Below are 16541 nucleotides of genomic sequence, written 5' to 3' on the forward strand. Positions count from 1 at the left end.
CCTTGTCCTCTTTCCTACCTTGCTTGTCGGCATGAGGTCAAACTGTCTTCAAAGGAAGCAAGTTAAGGAAACTTAATTAGGGTTCTGAAATTCAAACCCAGAAGTACCTTGTAAATTTGATAGCAATCACCAAATTGTTCTCTAAAAAGGAAGTACCACTTTACACTTCCTTGAATAGTTAGTTCCCTTGACACCTTCGACAAAACTCACTAATCTCATTAATCTTTTTAGGTTTTTGTCAATCTGATTTCTCATCCTTGTTTACATTTTCCTAAATAGTGTTATCAAAAGACACTAGAATCTTTGTGCATGTTTGTGGACTATTTGTATTTCTTTTGTGAATTGCTTGCTTTACAGACAAGGGTCTTATTTTTAAATAGTCATTTTTTTAAAAACTGGTCTATAGGAATCCTTTATATATTCTGGATATTAACCCTCTTAAATAATATGCTGCAATTATTTTCTTTCATTTGTCTTAATTATGGCTTCCACCAAAGAGATATTTTACACATTCATGTGCTGAGGACTTACTGATCCCTAGTCCCACCCTCCCACCACCCTTCCAGCCCCTAGAAGGAGAGTAAATGTAGCTCCTGAGACTTAGGCTGCTGACACCTGTGAAGCCAGGACAGGACAAGTAGAATATGGAGATACTATCATTTACAAAGTTTCAAGTAAGCTTCCCGGGAAACCTGAATTCCTTTCTCATGCACTCGTAATTACGTAATCAACAGGATGGTTATTTACATATGCAAATATATAGCTGAGTCCCAGGCCTGGGAGCAGGGAAGGGCGCAGTGCCGCCCAGAGGCCCGGCGCCCGCCAGCCGGTGCGCTGCCCTCCGCGCCGGGGCCTAGAGACCAAGCGACCTGGCGGAGCCCCTCCGGCGCTGCGGGGAAGTTCCTCCTGCTCCGCGGTATTGACTCTGAAGATCTCGATGAGGGAAGGATACTAAGGAATTCAGGAGAAGCTAAAAGATCAAAGAAGCCTCAAGAAAAACTGGCCCAGAAGGACAAATCTCCTAAATGTTTTCCACTACCCTGATGTCTCCGGAGCCACCTTTAAGATGACCATACCTGTGTGTGCTACTTCAAAGGCAACTTCAAGAAAGGAGAAGGTCTAGGAGGGATTTTCTGAACGCTCTCAGTTGTTTTTTGTTTGTTTGTTTGTTTTATTTTTAACTAAAACGATGACAATAACAAGTGCTGCCTCCTAGGACTGTTGTTAAAATACAGAAGGACTTGGTTTCAGCGCCTGACACAGTGCCCGCTTTGAATCACACCCAAGCCCGCGCCCCTTCTCTCCGGCGTCATTGGATAGCACGTGATTATGATGCACAGTGTCCAAAGGCTGGAGTTATTAACTGAATGTTGTTAGACAATGAATTATCTCACACACCGAAATTTAAAAAAAAAGTATTCAGAGCAATCCAAGGATGAGGACATTCTATGTTTTTCTCAAGGGAGAGCTACCTGTTAAAATGCACGTCCCACCTTCGTTCTTCTCCCTAAAATAGCGTCTCCGAAAGACGAAAAGCACTAACAAGATTTGCCCTTGAAGAGTGCAGTCCGTGAATTCTAGAGCTCCCCGAACACCCGTCCCCGTGGGCTGGGGACCGGGCCGCGCGCTCCGCCCAGGGTCACAGAAGTCCCCGCTAGCGCCCAGCAAACGTGTTTACTTCTGCCGCCTGCCAGCCGCGGGGAAGGGGGGAGGGGGACCCGGGCTGCCCCTCTCGTTCTCCTGGGCAGTTTTCCAAACAAACCGGGGCGGTATGGGAGTGTCTTCTTGGCCGTGGAACTTGATCCTCTTACCCTGTCCTGCAGCCACCCGCCGCTTCCCCCCGGCCTTCTCTCCGCGGTGATTTTCCGGTGCGGAACGCCCTGCGAGGGCGCGCGGCGGGTGGCCCCAGCCCAAAAGGTAGGGGCTCGGCTCCGCGCCGGCCTCGCCGCCCCGTGGGCCCGGAGCCCCGCAGCCCCGCAGCCTCTCTCCCCGCAGTGCACCTTCCTCTGCGAACTTGGGGGCGGCCGAGGCCACCGCCCATCTGGCGCCAGCCGCGGAGCAGGAGGAGCCTCCCCGCGGCTCCGGGGCGCTCGGCGCAGTCGCCGGGCATCTGGACCCGGGCGCGGAGGGCAGCGCACCGGCTGGGGCGCCCGGCCTGCGGGCGGCACTGCGCCCTTCCCTACTCCCTGGCCAGGTCCCGGGGGTCGAGTCGTGCCCACGCCGCCCCTAACCCACGCCACCTTCCTCCGGTTTCCGCCGGCCGCGCTCCGGCGGCCCGATGCTGCAGGCGCCGCGGGAGAAGCAGCAGCCGGAGGAGCCAGCGGCGGCGGCGGCGGAGGGAGCGCAGCGGGACCCGGGCCGCGGGACCCCGCACGGTTTTGCGGTCTTCGCGCCTGCGACTCGGCGGGTAATTATCCCTGGCTGCTCGCGGTGGGTTTGCATTGCGGGGTGAGGGAGGTTAGGGGTGCTGGTCGGGGTGGTCTGGGTCTGTGCTGCCCAGATCCCCAGGTTTTACCGCCTCTGAAGCGGAGGGTCGGGGGTGGGGGCACGCTGAGCCGACTGCTCCTCTGCGCTCCCTCCAAGCCCATGGAGAGTGGCTAGCGTTCTCTCCCCCCCCGCCCCCCAATTCTGAGTTTAGGGGGCGGAGAGGGGGGGCACCGTCGGGGCGCTCGGAACCCCGTGCCCGCCCGGGAAGGCGGGAGAGGCGAGGAGCCCGCCGGCAAGCGGAGGTGCGCCGAGAGCAGAGAGGACCCTGCTTGGGACCCAATTTCTAGTTTCAGGGGAGCTTGGGCACCGGAGAGGTGACGGGTTCCTCGCTCACTGTTGTTCTTTTGTGTAAGGTCTGTATAGGAGCACGGGCGAGTGCAAGGTTCTGGTCTTTGACCTTAAAAAAGAAATCCAAAAAACCCTTCTTCCCGCCACAATAGAACTAGACCTAACAAAGCGAGCTCCGAGGCGGTATTGGGGAGAGGGTGGCGGTAAGAAAACGGCAGTGTTCAGGCAGGCAGCCTTTACTTTTCAAGATAAGGGAGCAGTAACTTGCCATTTTGAGGCAGAGACCTCAGGCCCCTTCCTTGTGTGCTGTTATTTTGCCTTTAACGACACGTTATATAAACTGGTTTCCAGAAACTAAAAGCCAAGCCACCCCATGTTCCTTCTTTTATGATCTCCGGTAGAAAGGGCAGGGAGAGCGGCTGGGGGCGGGAGGTGGGTGTTTGCTGTTCAGAGGCAATGTCTAAGGACGGTGTGGGAGTGGGCACGAGAATACTACCGTGAATGCCGGGTGGCGGCCACCACGCGCGCTGCCGCTCCTGAGCCAGTCGCCCGTGCTGGGGGCGGCGTGAATTGGCAACCGGGTGGGGAAGCTGCAGGCCTGCCAGAAGCTCGGCGCGCTCTGGGGCCCTAAGGCCTCGGGTCCACGCCGGCCTCCAGGTCTCTGATGGACGCAGGCCTGCATATGTGACCTTCTGGTCACAGCCCCAGACTGCACCGTTGCCTTATAATGGTTCAATAAAGGGAAACTGCTATCGTGACTGTTTCAGATTCCATTTGTTCTTATACCCCAAATCAATAAAAACAAACAAACAAGAAACAACCTTTGAGGCTCAGAAAGGGACAGTATTGGCAGAATAAGGCCATTATGAGACATACCATTAAAAGACATCAGTCTGTCTTTTGTGAAAATTGTGATTCTCAAGGTTTCTCATTCCAGCACTTAGTGGCGGCCGTTGTCTTCTGTTGGAGATATGTATTCCACCGCAGGTGGAGCATTGTGGCAGAGAAACGAAATCATGCTGTTTCCCATATCTCTCTGATAAGCATCACTTGCTAACTATACAGCTTACCACTTGACTTCCTCGGAAATCGATTCCACCCAAGGCTGGGACCAGAGATCTGTTTAACGCGCATTCTAGGCTATGATTATCAAGGAGGTGAAGAAAGCACCAAACTCCCCTGGCACCACTGTGATCCCCAGTGTGTTCACAGAAGCTATTCTATTAAATCTCCCCAACGACACTATAAGGCAGGAATGTTTAGTCCCATTTTATAGTTAAAAACCCAAGACTGCTCCAGGTTAAGTGACTTAGAACGGACCCCATGAAGGTCTGCTTCGCCTGTGCCCTGTACCATTCCAGGAGCCTCCATGGGCTACGTGGCTCACAAGTTCTTCCGTTCTGTGTGCGTATCTTTCTCCTTTGCCTTACACATTCAACTTCTCCACCCCCTGATCAGCATATACTTCTTCATTACACCTTGGGCAGGGCTCCTTCAGTTGGTGGTCTGCATACTTTGCCTTTCCTTCTGACAGCTTCGGACTTTCACCAATTAGGTGTCTTCTGTCTTCTCCACGGTTTTGACGTGCCACTTAGGTGTGCTGTGTCAGGACAAATTCAGGAGTATATGTCATCTCCAATGGGTTGTGTTCCAGAAGTTCTTTTCATTCTGAATATAGTTTCACTGAAGTGCCTATTGTCTTCTTCTTGCCTGGAAGAAGTCTTCCCAGGGCTACATCCTCACCCTCACAGATAACATGGACATCTCCTGTTTATCCCCAACTGCAGTGGATAACAGCACACGTCACAATTCCCAAGTAAACCCTTATGGATTAAAAATAAGAATGTATTTGATTTGGAGCAAGCTTGATGTATGGAATAGAATGTGTGCATTAGACTTACAGGGTTTCGGTAGGAACTGTCCTTTTGGTTTCATATCAGGGTGTCAGATGGACCATTCTTCATCATGGGAATCAGTCGTGTCTTGGCCTTGGTCAGGAGCTTGGCTGCCATTGCTACCAGGATAAGAAGGGATGAGATTCTGGAGGGAGGGGATGAGGGTAAAAGGAGTAAGGAGAAGTAGGATCTGAGTCTCTTTCCCTTGTTCGTACATCTTTTTCTTGGAGAGCTTTTGGTTATCCGAGGGGGGATCGCCAGCCTACTGTTTACTGCCACAACCTTCTGGACCTGGCCAGGGGCTTTTCCTCTTCCTGGACCACTGGGAAGGAAGGGAAGGAGAGCAGCCAACCCTTAGGCGATCTTCTTGTCATAAACACTGGAAAACTGAGTGAAAGGTTCTCTTCTTACCTATTCTCTCTTTCCCCCCTTATACCTCAGGCTCAGTGTGCAGATGGCATCATTTTATTCAGTAGCATGTAATGGTGGTCTTTGAAGGGTTCTTTAAGCAATGCTTTCCCACCATGGAAAGATCTGTAGGAGATGAGGAGAATAAGGCCTCCAGATAAGGAGATGGCAAGGAAGCTGGAGAGTCTCCCAAGGGAAGCGGGGTCACTCTCGCCTTCCATGGGTTGCAGAAGCAGGTGCGGAGCTGGTATGGCTGCGGGTCACAGTCACTGTGCTGGGAGGTGGGCCTGCCAAGGGAGCAGAAAGTGGTTTTCCAGTGGATCCTGGGTGACTTTCTGTATGGTCACCCATAAGGTGGCACTTGAGATTCAACCGGTTTACTGAGTACCCACCATGTAACAGATGTTCTAGGTGCTGGTCGCGGGGTTAGGCTGTGCAGTGTTGAACAAAACAAAGCCCCTGATCTTATAGAGCTTATGCTTATGTGGTAAACAGAGTCACTAAACAAGATGCAAATAAATGAAAAAGCATCTTTCAGAGAGAATGAGTGTTATGAAGACGATACAGCACAGGGTGTACTAGAAAGGGGTTGGGTAGCTACTTTAGGGCAATCAGAAAGCTTCTCTGAGGAAGTGATATTTGCTGAGATGTGAATGGTGAGAAGGAGCCAGTCCAGTGAAGAGCAGAAGGAAGAGCATTCTAGCAGAGGGAACAGCAACTGCAAAATGTCAGAGACATGAATGAATTCAAAGCATTTGAAGAACTAGATGAAGAAGAGTGCAAAAGTGGTGGCGGGGGGTGGGGGGGAGATGCAGTCAGTGAGGTAGGTAGGAGATAGCTATGTGAAGCCTTCAGGTCTTAGAAAGGAGTTTGAATTGTGCTTTAATTAGAAGGGGATGACACTGAGGATTTTTAATTAGAGACTAACTCAGTCTTTACCTAGTGGGCAATGTACTTTCCTGTTTCTCTTTCTCCCTCCTTCCTAGGGCACTGGCATAGCCTCAGAGAGAAGCAGACAGGGCTCAGAGGACCCTCCACAGTGTTCCTCTTGTCCTCTGGAATAAATCCACATATTCAGTGTCATCTTCATGCACAAAACCCTCTATCACTAGCTCTGGTATCTCAACCGCTCTCCAGACTGATTATCTAGTTGTCTCTAAGAAGTCTCTGGGTTGGTTGGTGACATCTGAAGCTAGATATTTAAAATTAAGTTAATTATTTAGTGAAATATATTACAGTTTGTATATTTTGAAAGACAATGATTGTTGCAAGAGGTGATAATATAAAAATTCCCAAAGTCTTGCCTTTTCCTGAACTCCCACTCCCTCTCCCAGGCTGCCCTCTGTGCAGTCGGTTATGGGAGGCTCATGGCCTTTTTAGAGTACAGTTTCAGTGGTCATGTGCAGGACTCATAAATTTCACATGGTAATGTGCTATGCCTGTGAAATTTCATTTCCATTGGTCTTTGTAGAGGCTCTTGGCCATCTTACAGTAGCTCTTAAACCATGAAAGTTTATGTCCAAGTCAATAAATCCTAATAGTGCTGGTTTATCAGGAATGAAGAGCAGGCCCCAGCATTTTATCAGTTAGCCTTTGATTCCAGGATAGTTCATCATCACTAGTATATTAATCTCTGGGAAGCTTGGTACCCTCTTTAGAGAGAAAATTGTTTTTGAGATTCTTTAGCCAGATACTCTGTTCCTTTATTAACTTACATACTTACCATAGCTACTATACAGGGTGGAGCAAAAGTAGGTTTACAGCTGTTCATGTGGAAAATAATACAATACTTAATAATAATATAAGAATAAACTCTGTACTTCGGGAATTCACAACTGCCACCCTATTTTGCCCCACCCTGTATATAACAACAACTCACCTTCAGCTTTTGTATCTGTTTCTTACTGATTGATGTAGTGGCATAAACTCTGGAATACAACTCTATTTGAGAGGGCAGTGATTCTGTCTCCTCTTATCACCCATGTGCCCCCTGTATCTGGTGCATTGTCCAGAACATTATAGATTGAGCATTTGCCAAATGACTCATTCAATGTCCATGGATTAACTCACAATCTTAATATATTAGCTCAGTTATAACATCTTTATAAATACTATGATTATCTTTATAACTGTTAAGATTATCAGGTTTTCATCTCAAAAGCTTTACCCACTGGAGAAAAAGGTGAAAGGTGAATTCATCCCTGTGGATTTGTATATATTAATTAAAATGCTTCTGCTTTTGAAGAGTTTTTTTTTTTCTTTTTGAAAATATTATAGTATATTAATGCTGACAAGTAAGAAACTGGTATGAAAATGTCATCAGATGGATACTCAAATTTGTTTTCATATACAGTAAACTTTCAATTCATTTTCATAATTTGTAATTTATGATCATTTGAGTTGGGTTAGTCAGGTTTGTGGTTACATTACTGAGGAAATAAGTGTGCCAAGAATGTGAATAACAAAATCATCCCCTCTTTAATAGCACCCAACCATCTTTACACACACAATTTCATGCCCTTGAGTAGGCAGAGATTTGCTTTGCTCCAGTTCCAACACTTATTATTATTTTTGGTTCTAATGGGTATCATTTAACCTAGTTGGAGACACAAACATGCCCTGGGGTACAAAGCTCTCCTCAGCAAGCTTAGGAGAGCTGGGCGGAGTGGGGAGAAGCCCTGGCCTGCTGAGGGAACTGAGAGAGGTGTTGGCACAAGAGAGGGGCCCGCAGCAGGCTCTTGGTGAGACTCCTGGTGACGATGTTTCTGAGGAAGAACAATGTCTCCAGGGGGCGTCCTCTTGGTTATTAGAGATATTCTGTATTCATATTTTTAAAATCCTAAGTATTTAAAGGCTCTGCCTCTTAGATTTGTTTTTTCTTGCCCATCTCCCCTCCCCCAGCCCTATCTGATTTTAGTCCTCAGAGAGGTTATCAGCCCACTGTTTCTGGCAGGTTGGTGGACTTTTCTTCTTAGGAAGTATTCTTTTGGAAATATTTAGGCCAGCACCATAGAAGGTGCTGCTTTTATTAAAATAATAAAATAACATAATCAAATAAAATATAAAATAAAATCATATAATATAAAATGTAGTAAATGAAATAATACTAAATTAAATGTGTTTATTCAAATCCGTCCACCCCTTAGCAAGAGTCCTTGTTGCATTAAGGGGTAGGGGCGGCAGAGATAAGGGAATATGTACATTTTCTGTGCTCAGAACCAAATAATAAAAAGATATTAGAGATTAATTTTTAAATTTGTGACTCCTTTTTATGTTTAATATAAAATTCATATAAAATTTAGATAATGGAATGTATAATAATTATAATATAATAGAAACAATGTAATGTCATAAAACTGCATTTAAAAATTAGAGAATGGGTTATTCAGTTGCAGTGAGACAAGAGCAAAGAGGTAATAACCCAGGGATTCAACTAGAGTTTGAGTGGATTTTTAACTGCTTTCAAAAGTCACAGCAATTAATTTAAAATTTTTTTGTTAATCCTCACCAGTGGATATTTTTCCATTGATTTTTTTGGGAAAGTGGAAGAGAGAGAGAAAGATTCGTTGCCTTCTGCATGAGCCCAGAGTAGGGTCCCGACTGGGGAGGAGCCTGCAACCAAGGTTTGTGCCCTTGACGGCAACAAGGAACTGAACCCAGGACCTTTGGGTATGAAGGCCGACGCTCTATCCACTGAGCCAAACCGTCTAGGGCTAATTTACTTTTATTTTGATAGATTCTAAAAGTTAAAGGAATGCTCTTGAAAATTATCTTTGTGAGATAAGGGACACTGCTTTCAAAATAAGGTGGATATTTGGAAATTATTATTTTACTAGAGGCCCAGTGCATGAAATGCGTGCACTCGAGGGGCGGCTCCCTCCGCCCAGCCTGCACCCTCTTGCAGTCCAGGAACCCTTGGGGGATGTCCAACTGACATCCTTAGTGCTGCCACAGAAGCAGGAGAGGTTCCCGCTGCAGCTGCCGCTGCACTCGCCAGCCATGAGTCTAGCTTCTGGCTGAGCAGCACTCCCTCTGTGAGAGCGCACTGACCACCAGGGGGACAGCTCCTGCGTTGAGTGTCTGCCCCCTGGTGGTCAGTGCGCATCATAGTGACCGGTCATTCCACCGTTCGGTCGATTTGCATATTAGCCTTTTATTATATAGGATCATTATTACATATTATATTACATTATCTATATTTGTATGAACTTTATATTAACCATAAAAAGGAGTCAAGGAATTTGAAAAGAAATCTCTAATCTCTTTTTATTCTTTGGCTCTACTGAGCATAGAAAATGTGCATAATCCCTTATCTCTGCCTCCTCCATCATTTAATGCACGAAGGACTCTTGCGAAAGGGGTGTACAGGTTTGAACAAAAGTAGTTAATTTAAATTCTTTATTGTTGAAAGTATTACGTATGTCTCCTTTTCCCCCCATTGACCTCTTCCCAGTGGCTTTCCCTCCACCCCTAGCACATGTCCCCATCCCCCCATTATCTATGTCCTTTGGTTATGCTTACTAGTGTATGCATACATACAAGTCCTTTGGTTGATCTCTTACCCCGCCCTCCCCTCCCCCACTTCACACCCTCTCCTGCCTTCCCTCCGAGGTTTGACGGTTCGATGCTTTTATGTCTCTGGATCTATTTTTGTTCATCAGTTTATGTTGTTCATTATATTCCACAAATGAGTGAGATCATGTGATATTTATCTTTCTCTGCCTGGCTCATTTCACTTAGCATAATGCTCTCCAGGTCATCCCTGCTGTTGCAAATGGTAGGAGTTCCTCCTTTTTACAGCAGTGTAGTATTCCATTGTGTAGATGTACCACAGTTTTTAATCCACTCATCTGCTGATGGGCACTTAGGCTGTTTCCAAATCTTAGCTGTGGTAAATTGTGCTGCTATGAACATGGGGTGCATATATCCTTTCTGATTGGTGTTTCTGTTTTCTTAGGATACATTCCTAGAGGTGGGATTACTGGGTCAAATGGAAGTTCCATTTTTAAATTTTTGAGGAAACTCCATACTGTTTTCGTCAGTGGCTGCACCAGTCTGCATTCCCACCAGCAGTGCATGAGGGCTCATGTATTATATTTTTATGTTATATTATTTTTACTTTATTTGTGTTATTTTATTATTTTAATATAAGCAGCATGTTCTGGAGCATTCAAGATCTTGTTCCCTGGCATATCTTGTCAGTTTGACTCAAATAAACTCTTCTAAAAAAAAAAAAAAAGCACCTTCTATGGTGCTGGCCTAAATATTTCCAATAGAATATTTTAGGGAAATGTCAAAACAAGTTAGCTTATCACTCCTGTTAGATCCCAGCTATGCTACAAATAAGTTAGAAATAATTGGGTTTTTCTTAAGCAGGATGTTAGGAGCTGTGTGTACTTTCTGACCATGAAGTACCTAAAAATGTTTTCCAGGCACTGAGGTTCTTGGAGAACAAATCTGGCCCATCTATAGCAAAAAACACACACACCTGTTTTTACAGATTTGGCTTCTGCTTTAATCATAAAATGATGTCACTCTGTTCTTATAAAAATGTTTTACCTAAGCTCAATATTCCTGCCCATGCACCTTTTATAATAACATCTTTCAAGTGTGGTTTTAATTAGGGAAATATTTTTTCTGCTCAAAAATCCAGAGAATTTCTCCCCTCCCCACCCCCCCCACCCCCGGTTTTGATGCTTTTTTTCTGCCGTTTCATGTTGCTGACTTTCTTTTTACGCTCCCACTTGAGCCTGTAGTCACTGCAAGCCTTTCAATGTTTTAGCTGTGGGTGTTTGTTTGTTTTTAATTAATTAATTTATATATTGGTCACTTGATAAGAGACAGAGAGAGAGAGAGAGAGAGAGAGAGAGAGAGAGAGAGAGAGGCATTGCTTTGTTGTTCCACGTATTTGTGCATTCATTGGTTGATTCTTGTATGTTTCCTGACCAGGGCCACAACCTTGGGGTATTGGGTTGGCGCTCTAACCAACTGAGCTACCCAGCCAGGGCAGCTTGGGATGTTCTTTTGACACTTAGTACCTTTTCCTTCCATTCCACACTCCCTCATCCAAGCCAGATTATAACCGCTATTTATTTTCTAGTTTTATGGCTTATAATGGCCTGACTCTGAACAAGTTGCCTAACTTCTGAGCATTACTTACCTATAAATTTGAGATAGTGTCCTCATTACAGTTATTACAATAATTAAAAAGTAAACACATATTTCTCTGGCTGGTGTGGTTCAGTTGGTTGGGTGTCTCCCGTGCATTGAAAGATTGCCAGTTTGATTCCTGGTCAGGGCTCATGCCCAGGTTTCGGGCCTGATCCCCGGTAGGAGCTGTGTAGGAGGTCGCCAATTGATGTTTCTCTTTCACATTGATTTTTTTTTCTCTCTCCTCTCCCTCTCCCTTCCTCTTTCTCTAAAAGCAATAAAATATTTAAAAAATGTGGTTTTCCTCTCGGGAATTCTAATTCAAACTGCTCTCTTAAAAAAAAAAAAATAGAGCCCGGCTGGTATTGCTCAGTGGTTAAGCATTGACTCATGAACCAGGCACATGCCTGGGTTTGGGGCTCGATCCCCAGTGGTGGATGTGCAGGAGTCAGCCTATGGATGACACTCCCTCATCATTAATGTTTCTCTCTCTCTCCTTCTCCCTCTCCCTTCCTCTCTCTAAAGTCAATAAGAAAATAAAAATAGTAAACACATATAAATAGTTCAGCATAGGCTTTGCCAAATACCAAACATTTAATCAATGTTACTTGCCATTATTATTATTATAACTCTATTATTATAACCATATTCTTCATCAAATATTAAAAGTTAACTTTCTCCAGAATGGCTTTCTGTTTGACCTTATCTAGCTCTAATATTTTTTCAAATCTATTTCCCTTTAGCACCTAACTTCATTTTGGACTCTATTAATTTGTTCATGTTGTTGTATTTTTAAAAATTATTCTTCAGTGAACAGCAACAAATATGTGAGCACCAATAGTGCCAGGCACAAGGATCTATAAGTATAGATCCCAATGTTTATAATATAGGGATCTGTGGGCACACAGTGGAGGGATGCAGTGAAGAAGCAAAAACTACTCTACTCAGATGTCCATTAGAAAACTTGATTTATTTTAGTTTATGTTTTTTCAGTAGTTTAAAAATTATAAATTAGGGTTATCCCTTTTCTTGAAACAGCTTTGTGTGCTTTTTCCTTAGACACTCCTCTATCCTTATCCAAATGTAAAGTGGAGATAGAAAGTAGTCCTCCTTGAAGAGCTAAATCCCAACAGATGATTCTAATTTATGGCAGGGAGAGGGGAGGCTAGGAGGCGAGAGGGTGGGGAAGGGACCATTTCAGGTAGCATGATCAAAGGCACTGAGGCATGAGGGTGTGATTGAGAACTACTCGAAGTTTGGTGCTCTTAGAGCGTAACATTCTAAGTCAAGCCTTTTAGGAGGTGATGCAGGAGAGAATGTAGGAGTCTGCTCGGTCAGTCTTAGACATCTGTGTTTTCGTCTCCCTGAGGCCAAATATGCGCCTTATAGGATGTAGGTCTATATAGACAATTTATAACAAGCAAATTCTGCAAATTGCTTCTGAAGCTGGACTTGGATTTACATGTGGCATGGACTATATCTCTTCCATTTGCTGTTTTCCTAAGAAAATGATGAAAACATTAGTTATGGTAATGCATAATTGATGATAGGGCTCTCATTTTTAATAACCCAAGTGTCTAAACTATAGAAATACTAAATATCATTTGAGGCTCTGAAGTCTGGGTGTCTCTATGAGATATGAGAGTAGAGATGGGCGTCAGCAGGTCAGAGACCCCCCAAGGAGAACAGGCAAGGGGACCACTGAATTCCTGGCCTTCTCAGTGTCTCCCTAACACATTTTACAGAACAGAAGGCCAAGTGCTTCATTTTCTATAATTGTGTGCTTGACAATTTATATGTCAACTTTTTATCAATATTTGATTTTTCTTTGTTTGCCCTGATACGAAGTTCTGACTTCCTTCCCCTCTCCACTCTCATTTTTAAGGCATCACTCAGTTTTTAATATATCATATCAAAAGAGTTTATGCAACAGCTGATGTTAAATACCTGAATTACATTTAACTCTAGAGAATATTATGTGTTTTAACTTCAAAATATGTTTCCTACTATGTCTGAGTGGTGTCCAGTATATTTTAACTCTGTTTTTTGAGTTGATTTCTCTTGCTAAGAAATGAAGCAGTAGTATCCAAAACATGCTAACCACCAGAGCTTAAAATTTCCAAAGAAGAATTAGATATGAAAGAAAAAAAACAAAATACTGAAACTTACTTGAACTGTAATGAGCCTGCAAATGGAATGTGTGGGAGAGGTCTGCAGGGAGGCCAGGAACACAGAGGGCAGAGCAAGAAGTGTCTTGGCGTGTTTTCAGCACCGCTGAGGGTAGGAAGTATCAGCACCGCTGAGGGTAGGAAGTATCAGCACCGCTGAGGGTAGGAAGTATCAGCACCGCTGAGGGTAGGAAGTATCAGCACCGCTGAGGGTAGGAAGTATCAGCACCGCTGAGGGTAGGAAGTATCAGCACCACTGAGGGTAGGAAGTGTCAGCACCGCTGAGGGTAGGACATGCCCTTAATATGAGTCTGTGGTTATCCAACGACCTTTTAGTGATCACCCATGAATTTGCCTATAGAAGTTGCCAATCTACCAGTTCAAAGGTATAGACTCCTTGGCACTTACAGTTTTCTCATTAGAAATGAACCATTCTGGCATTTCATGAACAGCTTGAAGGAGCCAAAGAAGGGCTCTCCCACAGGTTTCAGAGGGAGCATGGCCCTGCCAGCGCCTGGGGAGCTGTAATCTCCAAAGACAGTGTATTGCTTGACAAGTGTATTGTGAGACGACTTTGTTGTGAGCCACCCCATTTGTGGCACTTTGTTCTCGTAGCCCGAGGAGAGGAACACAGAGGGTCTGCCGTGGGCCTGGTGCCCTGATCCCTCAGCTTTGCTTCCCCCAGAGCATGCCTGTCCCTTGCTCCTGGCGTTGCCCTGGCTGTCCCTGTCCAAGCTGTTCCTGTCTGGACTGGCTCACAGAGTGCCCTCTTCTGCCCCTGGCCGCTCCGTGTCTGTGATGTGCCCTATAGGAAGACGGAGGCATCATTGCCATTCTACAGCGTCTTCTTTATTTCTTTACTCTGCCCTTCATTAGCATTTTCAGACGCAGCCAGTTTCGTTTCCTGGCGGCCCCTGAGTAGACCTTGAAACTCTGCTTTCTGTGGGTTCCCATTATTGCCTGTTTGGGTGTCTGCTGCATCGTCCTGCCCATCCTCCCCAGACCCAGACTGGGGCCCCTCCTCCGTGTAGTTTTCCCCAGTTCCTCTGGATCAGAATCTTCGTTAATAGGAAAACCAATCCAACTTTACTTTTTACATGAAATACCTGCTTTCACATAGTTTGGCGTGTTGTAAATAAAGGTTTCATTCTGCTGTACCTAGGCATCTCAAAGGCCAGTTCTCAACTGAGATAGTAAGAAAGCCCGATCACAAAGCAGCACAATTGGGCTTTAGTAATAAGGAGCTCTGTGGAGCGTGGTAGATGGCCGAGTCCGTCCTTCCCCCACTACCCCCCTCCGCCCCCCCTCTCCGCAAAGGACTGGCTTTAGACTGCCTTACAAGGTATCTATCCCCTATCCCCCCCCCCCGCCCCCGCCCCCACCGGGCTGAGTTGCTGGTGTGAGGGGAACCACAAGGACCAGACTGTTGTGATGTCCCCACGGTTACTCCACTGACCCAGGCCACTTCCTATGCTCTTCTTTTGTGTCCTTCCTTCGGGACCTAGGGACTCGCTGGTGGCTTTTGTCCTAAAATGCTCTTGGCACAGTTTCTTCCCCTTCGCCTCACATGTCCACAGCCTAGCTCAGATGGACGTGCACTCCTAAGGCACCCCTTCCTTTCACTTCAGAAGCCTTTGCTCAATGCTAGTAACTAGGGGAAAGTCTTCAGAACATTTAAAAAAAAATCACAAACGTGGGACATTTCAAAGTTTTGAATAATCCTAGTTTTTGTTGTGGGTCTATTTGTAGTTTATTTTCTTGCTAACCCTCTTCCAACTTCTAGTTTCTGTGGTTTATGCAATATATTAATATTTATATTTTGCCCTTTGAGGGGGAAATACAAAAAAACCCTACATGTTTTCTGTTAATTATGTATTCTGTAAAATAGACTTATTATGTAATTGAAAAATAATAAAACGGCACCTTGAAGCTGCAGTTTAGAGTTTAGATTGAGGCAAAAGGTTGTGTTTGTTTATTTTTTTTTAACCTTTATTGTTTAAATTATTACAGATGACTCCTCTCCTCCCCCCTCCGTTTCCCCTCAGGCCTTTACCCCACTTAAATGTCTGTGTTTAAATATGTGGCTATATAGGTTTGCCTTTTGTACACCTTGCTCTCAGCTCAGACAGTCCTTGCACCCTGAGATCTTGTGCCATGGGAAGAATGAGTAATAAATATCTGTATTGAATAGATGGATGGATGGACAGATGGATAAGTGGACGATGGTGTGGTTCCACCTTCTTGGCCAGCAATTTCACTGAATTACTGGTAGGATAAATTTCAGTTGAGTTCACGACTGCCTCTTGAAGCAAGGCGGGCGGGGGGAAGAGAAGGAGGGGGAGGGGAGAGCGGGGGGGGGGGGCGGGGGTGTTTCCTAAGCCCAGGAGGATTTTTTGGGCTGGAGGCCAGGGATCTAGAAGCAGTGATATCTCTTTGGCTTGCCTATGGAATGTGCTAAAATATTTGGCTAGTGGTTTTTTAAAATGGGCCAAACAGTACGCTTTCATTGTGACTCCCAGTATGCTAGAATTACTGCTTTCATTGGAAACCCAGATTTTTTTAAAAAAAATTACCTTCTTGGGGATGCTGTACTCTTCTTTGGAAATCTACTAGAAGAGACTTCTCTCTCCCTCCAAAGAGAAATGGCCCTATTTAAATTTCCTTTGGTGTTTTCTAGAGTAGGTTATTTTAAGTATGAAGAACACAGATGTCAGTAAAATTATCCATATTTTAAAACATCTGCCTTTTGAAGTTTCCTCAGATTCTTTTTATTTTATTTTGTAGGAAATAATGTTAAAGAGGTATAGGAATTCCATATGGTTCTTCACATATTTGTAGACTTGACTTTAGTTTACATTAGGTAATAAACCTCATTATGACTTCCTTGAGTTAAAAACTTTCATTAACGAAAAAGAACATTGTATATAGTCAAATGGTTTAAAGGTGTGACCATTTCAAGATCAAAGACTAGCATTATATTGCTTTGGTTAGTTGTCTGCCTTAGCAAATATTGACTCTGGCATATACTATAGTAGGCACCTCCCAACCCCTTGATTCTAAAAAAAAAAATTGGTGATCTTCCTGTGGGGTTGTGGCCTTGGTTATTTTCTGGCCAGAACACAAAACAAAGCATTCCAGAGGAGCC

At 44.8% G+C, this 16541-nt stretch overlaps 1 protein-coding gene across 5 annotated transcripts in view; it reads left to right on the forward strand.

The window, feature by feature from the left end:
• The first annotated feature begins 1827 nt into the window (after positions 1-1827).
• ST3GAL6 (ST3 beta-galactoside alpha-2,3-sialyltransferase 6) overlaps positions 1828-16541 on the forward strand; it is a 104459-nt gene continuing 89745 nt past the window's right edge. The window contains exon 1 of one of the 5 annotated variants that reach the window (XR_008555601.1): positions 1828-2407. The gene's annotated coding sequence lies outside the window, so the exon portion shown is untranslated. The remainder of the gene's footprint in view (positions 2408-16541) is intronic. The other 4 variants (XM_054714031.1, XM_054714028.1, XM_054714029.1 and 1 more) reach the window with 4 other exon arrangements.

Source organism: Eptesicus fuscus, chromosome 3 (assembly GCF_027574615.1).
Source record: "Eptesicus fuscus isolate TK198812 chromosome 3, DD_ASM_mEF_20220401, whole genome shotgun sequence".
Taxonomy (NCBI): Eukaryota; Metazoa; Chordata; class Mammalia; order Chiroptera; family Vespertilionidae; genus Eptesicus; species Eptesicus fuscus.